The sequence below is a fragment of the Chiloscyllium plagiosum genome, unplaced genomic scaffold (assembly GCF_037043375.1).
Source record: "Chiloscyllium plagiosum isolate Xiang-an unplaced genomic scaffold, Cpla_swu_hap1 HiC_scaffold_35, whole genome shotgun sequence".
NCBI classification, from domain to species: Eukaryota; Metazoa; Chordata; class Chondrichthyes; order Orectolobiformes; family Hemiscylliidae; genus Chiloscyllium; species Chiloscyllium plagiosum.
Genome location: NW_028270173.1, coordinates 19996661 through 20007573, shown reverse-complemented (window position 1 = coordinate 20007573; position 10913 = coordinate 19996661). Strand labels below are relative to the sequence as shown.

Here is a 10913-nt window from a genome sequence, read left to right as displayed (position 1 = left end):
AGTGTTTGATGGGGGACAGTGCAGAGGGAGCTTTACTCTGTATCTAACCCCGTGCTGTCCCTGTCCTGGGAGTGTTTGATGGGGACAGTGTAGAGGGAGCTTTACTCTGTATCTAACCCCGTGCTGTCCCTGTCCTGGGAGTGTTTGATGGGGGACAGTGTAGAGAGAGCTTTACTCTGTATCTAACCCCGTGCTGTCTCTGTCCTGGGAGTGTTTGATGGGGGACAGTGTAGAGGGAGCTTTACTCTGCATCTAACCCCGTGCTGTCCCTGTCCTGGGGGTGTTTCATGGGGACAGTGTAGAGGGAGCTTTACTCTGTATCTAACCCTGTGCTGTCCCTTTCCTGGGAGTGTTTGATGGGGACAGTGTAGAGAGAGCTTTACTCTGTATCTAACCCCGTGCTGTCCCTGTCCTGGGATTGTTTGATGGGGGACAGTGTAGAGGGAGCTTTACTCTGTATCTAACCCCGTGCTGTCCCTGTCCTGGGAGTGTTTGATGGGGACAGTGTAGAGGGAGCTTTACTCTGTATCTAACCCCGTGCTGTCCCTGTCCTGGGAGTGTTTGATGGGGTACAGTGGAGAGGGAGCTTTACTCTGTATCTAACCCTGTGCTGTCCCAATCCTGGGAGTGTTTGATGGGGACAGTGTAGAGAGAGCTTTACTCTGTATCTAACCCCGTGCTGTCTCTGTCCTGGGAGTGTTTGATGGGGGACAGTGTAGAGGGAGCTTTACTCTGCATCTAACCCCGTGCTGTCCCTGTCCTGGGGGTGTTTGATGGGGACAGTGTAGAGGGAGCTTTACCCTGTATCTAACCCCGTGTTGTCCCTGTCCTGGCACTGTTTGGTGGAGACAGTGTAGAGGGAGCTTTACTCTGTATCTAACCCCGTGGTGTCCCTGTCCTGGGAGTGTTTGATATGGACAGTGTAGAGAGAGCTTTACTCTGTATCTAACCCCGTGCTGTCCCTGTCCTGGGAGTGTTTGATGGGGACAGTGTAGAGAGAGCTTTACTCTGTGTCTAACCCCGTGCTATCCCTGTCCTGGGAGTGTTTGATGGGGACAGTGTAGAGGGAGCTTTACTCTGTATCTAACCCCGTGCTGTCCCTGTCCTGGGAGTGTTTGATGGGGGACAGTGTAGAGGGAGCTTTACTCTGTATCTAACCCCGTGCAGTCCCTGTCCTGGGGGTGTTTGATGGGGACAGTGTAGAGAGAGCTTTACTCTGTATCTAACCCCGTGCTGTCCCTGTCCTGGGGGTGTTTGATGGGGACAGTGTAGAGGGAGCTTTACTCTGTGTCTAACCCCGTGCTGTCCCTGTCCTGGGGGTATTTGATGGGGACAGTGTAGAGGGAGCTTTACTCTGTGTCTAACCCCGTGCTGTCCCGATCCTGAGAGTGTTTGATGGGGACAGTGTAGAGGGAGCTTTACTCTGTATCTAACCCCGTGCTGTCCCTGTCCTGGGACTGTTTGATGGTGGACAGTGTAGAGGGAGCTTTACTCTGTATCTAACCCCATGTTTTCCCTGTCCTGTTAATGTTTGATGTGGGGACTGTGTAGAGGGAGCTTTACTCTGTATCTAACCCCGTGCTGTCCCAATCCTGGGACTGTTTGATGGGGACAGTGTAGAGAGAGCTTTACTCTGTATCTAACCCCGTGCTGTCTCTGTCCTGGGAGTGTTTGATGGTGGACAGTGTAGAGGGAGCTTTACTCTGTATCTAACCCCGTGCTGTCCCTGTCCTGGGGGTGTTTGATGGGGACAGTGTAGAGGGAGCTTTACTCTGTATCTAACCCCGTGCTGTCCCTGTCCTGGGAGTGTTTGATGGGGACAGTGTAGAGGGAGTTTTACTCTGTATCTAACCCCGTGCTGTCCCTGTCCTGGGAGTGTTTGATGGGGACAGTGTAGAGGGAGCTTTACTCTGTATCTAACCCCGTGCTGTCCCGATCCTGAGAGTGTTTGATGGGGACAGTGTAGAGGGAGCTTTACTCTGTATCTAACCCCGTGCTGTCCCTAACCTGGGAGTGTTTGATGGGGACAGTGTAGAGGGAGCTTTATTCTGTATCTAACACCATGTTTTCCCTGTCCTGTGAATGTTTGATGTGGGGACTGTGTAGAGGGAGCTTTACTCTGTATCTAACCCCATGCTGCCCCTGGAGTGTTTGATGGAGACAGTGTAGAGGGAGCTTTACTCTGTATCTAACTCTGTTCTGTCCCAATCCTGGGAGTGTTTGATGGGGACAGTGTAGAGAGAGCTTTACTCTGTATCTAACCCCATGCTGTCCCTGTCCTGGGAGTGTTTGATGGGGACAGTGTAGAGGGAGCTTTACTCTGTATCTAACCCCGTACTGTCCCTGTCCTGGGAGTGTTTGATGGGGACAGTGTAGAGGGAGCTTTACTCTGTATCTAACCCCATGCTGTCTCTGTCCTGGGAGTGTTTGATGGTGGACAGTGTAGAGGGAGCTTTACTCTGTGTCTAACCCCGTGCTGTCCCTGTCCTGGGGGTGTTTGATGGGGACAGTGTAGAGAGAGCTTTACTCTGTATCTAACCCCGTGCTGTCCCGATCCTGAGAGTGTTTGATGGGGACAGTGTAGAGGGAGCTTTACTCTGTATCTAACCCCGTGCTGTCCCTGTCCTGGGGGTGTTTGATGGGGACAGTGTAGAGGGAGCTTTACTCTGTATCTAACCCCATGCTGTCTCTGTCCTGGGAGTGTTTGATGGGGGACAGTGTAGAGGGAGCTTTACTCTGTGTCTAACCCTGTGCTGTCCCTGTCCTGGGGGTGTTTGATGGGGACAGTGTAGAGGGAGCTTTACTCTGCATCTAACCCCGTGCTGTCCCTGTCCTGGGGGTGTTTCATGGGGACAGTGTAGAGGGAGCTTTACTCTGTATCTAACCCTGTGTTGTCCCTGTCCTGGCACTGTTTGGTGGAGACAGTGTAGAGAAAGCTTTACTCTGTATCTAACCCTGTGCTGTCCCTTTCCTGGGAGTGTTTGATGGGGACAGTGTAGAGAGAGCTTTACTCTGTATCTAACCCCGTGCTGTCCCTGTCCTGGGATTGTTTGATGGGGGACAGTGTAGAGGGAGCTTTACTCTGTATCTAACCCCGTGCTGTCCCTGTCCTGGGAGTGTTTGATGGGGACAGTGTAGAGGGAGCTTTACTCTGTATCTAACCCCGTGCTGTCCCTGTCCTGGGAGTGTTTGATGGGGTACAGTGGAGAGGGAGCTTTACTCTGTATCTAACCCTGTGCTGTCCCAATCCTGGGAGTGTTTGATGGGGACAGTGTAGAGAGAGCTTTACTCTGTATCTAACCCCGTGCTGTCTCTGTCCTGGGAGTGTTTGATGGGGGACAGTGTAGAGGGAGCTTTACTCTGCATCTAACCCCGTGCTGTCCCTGTCCTGGGGGTGTTTGATGGGGACAGTGTAGAGGGAGCTTTACCCTGTATCTAACCCCGTGTTGTCCCTGTCCTGGCACTGTTTGGTGGAGACAGTGTAGAGGGAGCTTTACTCTGTATCTAACCCCGTGGTGTCCCTGTCCTGGGAGTGTTTGATATGGACAGTGTAGAGAGAGCTTTACTCTGTATCTAACCCCGTGCTGTCCCTGTCCTGGGACTGTTTGATGGGGACAGTGTAGAGTGAGCTTTACTCTGCAGCTAACCCCGTGCTGACCCTGTCCTGGGAGTGTTTGATGGGGGACAGTGTAGAGGGAGCTTTACTCTGTATCTAACCCCGTGCTGTCCCTGTCCTGGGAGTGTTTGATGGGAGACAGTGTAGAGAGAGCTTTACTCTGTATCTAACCCCGTGCTGTCCCTGTCCTGGGAGTGTTTGATGGGAGACAGTGTAGAGAGAGCTTTACTCTGTATCTAACCCCGTGCTGTCCCTTTCCTGTGAATGTTTGATGGGGACAGTGTAGAGGGAGCTTTAGTCTGTAGCTAACCCTGTGCTGTCCCTGTCCTGGGAGTGTTTGATGGGGACAGTGTAGAGGGAGCTTTACTCTATATCTAACCCCGTGCTGTCCCTCTCCTGGGAGTGTTTGATATGGACAGTGTAGAGAGAGCTTTACTCTGTATCTAACCCCGTGCTGTCCCTGTCCTGGGACTGTTTGATGGGGACAGTGTAGAGGGAGCTTTACTCTGTAGCTAACCCTGTGCTGTCCCTGTCCTGGGAGTGTTTGATGCGGGACAGTGTAGAGAGAGCTTTACTCTGTATCTAACCCCGTGCTGTCCCTGTCCTGGGAGTGTTTGATGGGGACAGTGTAGAGAGAGCTTTACTCTGTATCTAACCCCGTGCTGTCCCTGTCCTGGGACTGTTTGATGGGGACAGTGTAGAGAGAGCTTTACTCTGTATCTAACCCCGTGCTGTCCCTGTCCTGGGAGTGTTTGATGGGGACAGTGTAGAGGGAGCTTTAGTCTGTAGCTCACCCTGTGCTGTCCCTGTCCTGGGAGTGTTTGATGCGGGACAGTGTAGAGAGAGCTTTACTCTGTATCTAACCCCGTGCTGTCCCTGTCCTGGGAGTGTTTGATGGGGACAGTGTAGAGAGAGCTTTACTCTGTATCTAACCCCGTGCTGTCCCTGTCCTGGGAGTGTTTGATGGGGACAGTGTAGAGGGAGCTTTACTCTGTATCTAACCCCGTGCTGTCCCTGTCCTGGGAGTGTTTGATGGGGTACAGTGGAGAGGGAGCTTTACTCTGTATCTAACCCTGTGCTGTCACTGTCCTGGGAGTGTTTGATGGGGGACAGTGTAGAGAGAGCTTTACTCTGTATCTAACCCCGTGCTGTCTCTGTCCTGGGAGTGTTTGATGGGGGACAGTGTAGAGGGAGCTTTACTCTGCATCTAACCCCGTGCTGTCCCTGTCCTGGGGGTGTTTGATGGGGACAGTGTAGAGGGAGCTTTACCCTGTATCTAACCCCGTGTTGTCCCTGTCCTGGCACTGTTTGGTGGAGACAGTGTAGAGGGAGCTTTACTCTGTATCTAACCCCGTGGTGTCCCTGTCCTGGGAGTGTTTGATATGGACAGTGTAGAGAGAGCTTTACTCTGTATCTAACCCCGTGCTGTCCCTGTCCTGGGACTGTTTGATGGGGACAGTGTAGAGTGAGCTTTACTCTGCAGCTAACCCCGTGCTGACCCTGTCCTGGGAGTGTTTGATGGGGGACAGTGTAGAGGGAGCTTTACTCTGTATCTAACCCCGTGCTGTCCCTGTCCTGGGAGTGTTTGATGGGAGACAGTGTAGAGAGAGCTTTACTCTGTATCTAACCCCGTGCTGTCCCTGTCCTGGGAGTGTTTGATGGGAGACAGTGTAGAGAGAGCTTTACTCTGTATCTAACCCCGTGCTGTCCCTTTCCTGTGAATGTTTGATGGGGACAGTATAGAGGGAGCTTTACTCTGTAGCTAACCCTGTGCTGTCCCTGTCCTGGGAGTGTTTGATGGGGACAGTGTAGAGGGAGCTTTACTCTATATCTAACCCCGTGCTGTCCCTCTCCTGGGAGTGTTTGATATGGACAGTGTAGAGAGAGCTTTACTCTGTATCTAACCCCGTGCTGTCCCTGTCCTGGGACTGTTTGATGGGGACAGTGTAGAGGGAGCTTTACTCTGTAGCTAACCCTGTGCTGTCCCTGTCCTGGGAGTGTTTGATGCGGGACAGTGTAGAGAGAGCTTTACTCTGTATCTAACCCCGTGCTGTCCCTGTCCTGGGAGTGTTTGATGGGGACAGTGTAGAGAGAGCTTTACTCTATCTCTAACCCTGTGCTGTCCCTGTCCTGGGAGTGTTTGATGGGGACAGTGTAGAGGGAGCTTTACTCTGTATCTAACCCCGTGCTGACCCTGTCCTGGGAGTGTTTGATGGGGACAGTGTAGAGGGAGCTTTACTCTGTATCTAACCCCATGCTGTCCCTGTCCTGGGAGTGTTTGATGGGGACAGTGTAGATGGAGCTTTACTCTGTATCTAACCCCGTGCTGTCCCTGTCCTGGGACTGTTTGATGGGGACAGTGTAGAGAGAGCTTTACTCTGTATCTAACCCCGTGCTGTCCCTGTCCTGGGAGTGTTTGATGGGGACAGTGTAGAGGGAGCTTTAGTCTGTAGCTCACCCTGTGCTGTCCCTGTCCTGGGAGTGTTTGATGCGGGACAGTGTAGAGAGAGCTTTACTCTGTATCTAACCCCGTGCTGTCCCTGTCCTGGGAGTGTTTGATGGGGACAGTGTAGAGGGAGCTTTAGTCTGTAGCTCACCCTGTGCTGTCCCTGTCCTGGGAGTGTTTGATGGGGACAGTGTAGAGGGAGCTTTAGTCTGTAGCTCACCCTGTGCTGTCCCTGTCCTGGGAGTGTTTGATGCGGGACAGTGTAGAGAGAGCTTTACTCTGTGTCTAACCCCGTGCTGTCCCTGTCCTGGGGGTGTTTGATGGGGACAGTGTAGAGAGAGCTTTACTCTGTATCTAACCCCGTGCTGTCCCGATCCTGAGAGTGTTTGATGGGGACAGTGTAGAGGGAGCTTTACTCTGTATCTAACCCCATGCTGTCCCTGTCCTGGGAGTGTTTGATGGGGACAGTGTAGAGGGAGCTTTACTTTGTATCTAACCCCGTGCTGTCCCTGTCCTGAGAGTGTTTGATGGGGACAGTGTAGAGGGAGCTTTACTCTGTATCTAACCCCATGTTTTCCCTGTCCTGTTAATGTTTGATGTGGGGACTGTGTAGAGGGAGCTTTACTCTGTATCTAACCCTGTGCTGTCCCAATCCTGGGAGTGTTTGATGGGGACAGTGTAGAGAGAGCTTTACTCTGTATCTAACCCCGTGCTGTCTCTGTCCTGGGAGTGTTTGATGGTGGACAGTGTAGAGGGAGCTTTACTCTGTATCTAACCCCGTGCTGTCCCTGTCCTGGGGGTGTTTGATGGGGACAGTGTAGAGGGAGCTTTACTCTGTGTCTAACCCCGTGCTGTCCCTGTCCTGGGAGTGTTTGATGGGGACAGTGTAGAGGGAGTTTTACTCTGTATCTAACCCCGTGCTGTCCCTGTCCTGGGAGTGTTTGATGGGGACAGTGTAGAGGGAGCTTTACTCTGTATCTAACACCATGTTTTCCCTGTCCTGTGAATGTTTGATGTGGGGACTGTGTAGAGGGAGCTTTACTCTGTATCTAACCCCATGCTGCCCCTGGAGTGTTTGATGGAGACAGTGTAGAGGGAGCTTTACTCTGTATCTAACCCCATGCTGCCCCTGGAGTGTTTGATGGGGACAGTGTAGAGGGAGCTTTACTCTGTATCTAACTCTGTTCTGTCCCAATCCTGGGAGTGTTTGATGGGGACAGTGTAGAGAGAGCTTTACTCTGTATCTAACCCCATGCTGTCCCTGTCCTGGGAGTGTTTGATGGGGACAGTGTAGAGGGAGCTTTACTCTGTATCTAACCCCATGCTATCCCTGTCCTGGGAGTGTTTGATGGGGACAGTGTAGAGGGAGCTTTACTCTGTATCTAACCCCATGCTGTCTCTGTCCTGGGAGTGTTTGATGGTGGACAGTGTAGAGGGAGCTTTACTCTGTATCTAACCCCGTGCTGGCCCTGTCCTGGGGGTGTTTGATGGGGACAGTGTAGAGAGAGCTTTACTCTATATCTAACCCTGTGGTGTCCCTGTCCTGGGAGTGTTTGATGGGGGACAGTGTAGAGGGAGCTTTACTCTGTGTCTAACCCTGTGCTGTCCCTGTCCTGGGGGTGTTTGATGGGGACAGTGTAGAGGGAGCTTTATTCTGTATCTAACCCCATGTTTTCTCTGTCCTGTGAATGTTTGATGTGGGGACTGTGTAGAGGGAGCTTTACTCTGTATCTAACCCCATGCTGCCCCTGGAGTGTTTGATGGGGGACAGTGTAGAGGGAGCTTTACTCTGTATCTAACCCTGTGCTGTCCCAATCCTGGGAGTGTTTGATGGGGACAGTGTAGAGAGAGCTTTACTCTGTGTCTAACCCTGTGCTGTCCCTGTCCTGGGAGTGTTTGATGGGGACAGTGTAGAGAGAGCTTTACTCTGTATCTAACCCCGTGCTGTCCCTGTCCTGGGAGTGTTTGATGGGGACAGTGTAGAGAGAGCTTTACTCTGTATCTAACCCCGTGCTGTCCCGATCCTGAGAGTGTTTGATGGGGACAGTGTAGAGGGAGCTTTACTCTGTATCTAACCCCATGTTTTCCCTGTCCTGTGAATGTTTGATGTGGGGACAGTGTAGAGGGAGCTTTACTCTGTATCTTACCCCATGCTGCCCCTGTTCCTGGAGTGTTTGATTGAGACAGTGTAGAGGGAGCTTTATTCTGTATCTAACCCCATGCTTCCCCTGTCCCTGGAGTGTTTAATGGAGACAGTGTAGAGGGAGCTTTACTCTGTATCTAACCCCTTGCTGTCCCTATGCTAGGAGTGTTTGATGGGGACAGTGTAGAGGGAGCTTTACTCTGTATCTAACCACATGTTGTCCCTGTCCTGGGAATGTTTGATGGGGACAGTGCAGAGGGAGCTTTACTCTGTATCTAACCTCATGCTGTCCCTGTCCAGTGAGTGTTTAATGGGGATACTGTAGAGAGAGCTTTACTTAACCCAGTGCTGTCACTGATGTGACAATAGCATAATTGACCACCATCTTTAATGTTAAGTAGGTCTGTGCTTGTCCATGGACACACGTAAAATACACATTGTGTGCACATGTGTGAGAGCACATGTGTATGTGTGTGTATGTTTGTGTGTGCATGTGTGTGAGCATGTGTCAGCCTGTGTTTGTGTGTGTGTGTTACCGCGTTTGTTAGTGTGTGTTTGTGTGAGTGTTAGCGCGTTTGAGTGGGTGTGTTAGTGCGTATTTATGTGTGTGTTAGCGCATGTTTGTGTGTGAGCATGTGTCAGCATGTGTTTGTGTGTATTAGCGCGTGTTTGAGTTTTAGCACATGTTTGTGTGTGTGTGTTAGTGCGTGTTTGTGTGTGCGTTAGCATGTGTTTGTGTGTGTGTTAGCGCGTGTTTGTGTGTGAGCATGTGTCAGCATGTGTTTGTGTGTATTAGCGCCTGTTTGAGTTTTAGCACATGTTTCTGTGTGTGTGTGTTAGTGCATGTTTGTGTGTGCGTTAGCATGTGTTTGTGTGTGTGTTAGCGCGTGTTTGTGTGTGTGTTAGCGCGTGTTTGTGTGTGCGTTAGCATGTGTTTGTGTGTGCGTTAGCATGTGTTTGTGTGTGTGTTAGCGCGTGTTTGTGTGTGTGTTAGCGCGTGTTTGTGTGTGTTAGCGCGTGTTTGTGTGTGCGTTAGCATGTGTTTGTGTGTGTGTTAGCGCGTTTGTGTGTGAGCATGTGTCAGCATGTGTTTGTGTGTGTGTTAGCACGTGTTTGTGTATGTGTGTTAGCACGTGTTTGTGTGTGTGTTAGCACGTGTTTGTGTGTGTGTTAGCACATGTTTGTGTGTGTGTTAGCACATGTTTGTGTGAGTGTTAGCACGTGTTTGTATGTGAGCATGTGTCATCATGCGTTTGTGTGTGTGTTAGCACGTGTTTGTGTGAGTGGTAGTGCGTATTTGTGTGAGTGTTAGCACGTGTTTGTGTGTGTGTTAGCACGTGTATGTTTGAGTGTTAGCGCATATTTGTTTGTGTGTTAGCACACGTTTGTGTGTGTGTTTGTTAGCGCATATTTGTTTGTGTGTGTGTTAGCACACGTTTGTGTGTTAGCACACGTTTGTGTGTTAGCACGTGTTTGTGTGTGTGTGTTAGCACGTGTATGTTTGAGTGTTAACGCATGTTTGTTTGTGTGTTAGCACGTGTTTGTGTGTGTGTTAGCACACGTTTGTGTGTTAGCACACGTTTGTGTGTTATCACATGTTGGTGTGTGTTAGCACGTGTTTGTGTGTGTTAGCACATGTGTGTGTTAGCGCGTGATTGTGTGTTAGTGCATGTTTGTGTGTGGTTTAGTACGTGTTTAGTGTGTATCTGTATCTTACCCCATGCTGCCCCTGTCCCTGGAGTGTTTGATGGAGACAGTGTAGAGGGAGCTTTATTCTGTATCTAACCCCATGCTTCCCCTGTCCCTGTCCACGTTTGTGTGTTAGCACGTGTTTGTGTGTGTGTTAGTACGTGTATGTTTGTGTGTTAGCACATGTATGTATGTGTGTGTGTTAGCACATGTGTGTGTTAGCGCGTGATTGTGTGTTAGTGCATGTTTGTGTGTGGTTTAGTACGTGTTTGTATGTGTGAGCGCGTGTTTGTGTGTGTGTTAGCACGTGTTTGTGTGTGTGTTAGCACATGTTTGTGTGTGTTAGCGCATGTTTGCGTGTGTGTTAGCGCGTATTTGTGAGCGTGTCAGCGCTTGTTTGTGTGTTAGCACGTATTTGTGAGTGTGTGTCAGCGCATTTTTGTGTGTGTTAGCACGTGTTTGTGTGTGTGTTAGCGCGTATTTGTGAGTCTGTGTGTCAGTGCATGTTTGTGTGTGTTAGCACATGTTTGTGTGTGTGTTAGCACGTGTTTGTGTGAGTGTTAGCACGTGTTTGTGTGTGTGTTAGCACGTGTATGTTTGAGTGTTAGCGCATATTTGTTTGTGTGTTAGCACGTGTTTGTGTGTGTGTTAGCACACGTTTGTGTGTTAGCACACGTTTGTGTGTGTGTTAGCACGTGTATGTTTGAGTGTTAGCACATATTTGTTTGTGTGTTAGCACGTGTTTGTGTGTGTGTTAGCACACGTTTGTGTGTTAGCACATGGTGTGTGTTAGCACTTGTTTGTGTGTGTTAGAACATGTGTGTGTTAGCGTGTGATTGTGTGTTAGTGCATGTTTGCGTGTGATTTAGCACATGTTTGTATGTGTTAGCGTGTGTTTGTGTGTGTGTTAGCGCGTATTTGTGAGTCTGTGTGTCAGTGCATGTTTGTGTGTGTTAGCACGTGTTTGTGTGTGTGTTAGCGGGTGTTTGTGTGTGTGTTAGCGCATGTTTGTGTGTGTT

At 50.3% G+C, this 10913-nt stretch overlaps 1 protein-coding gene across 3 annotated transcripts in view; it reads left to right on the top strand.

Moving 5' to 3' along the window:
- The window catches only part of LOC122545724 (uncharacterized), a 67782-nt gene that overhangs the window by 33144 nt on the left and 23725 nt on the right, over positions 1-10913 (top strand). The gene's annotated exons all lie outside the window — the stretch shown is intronic.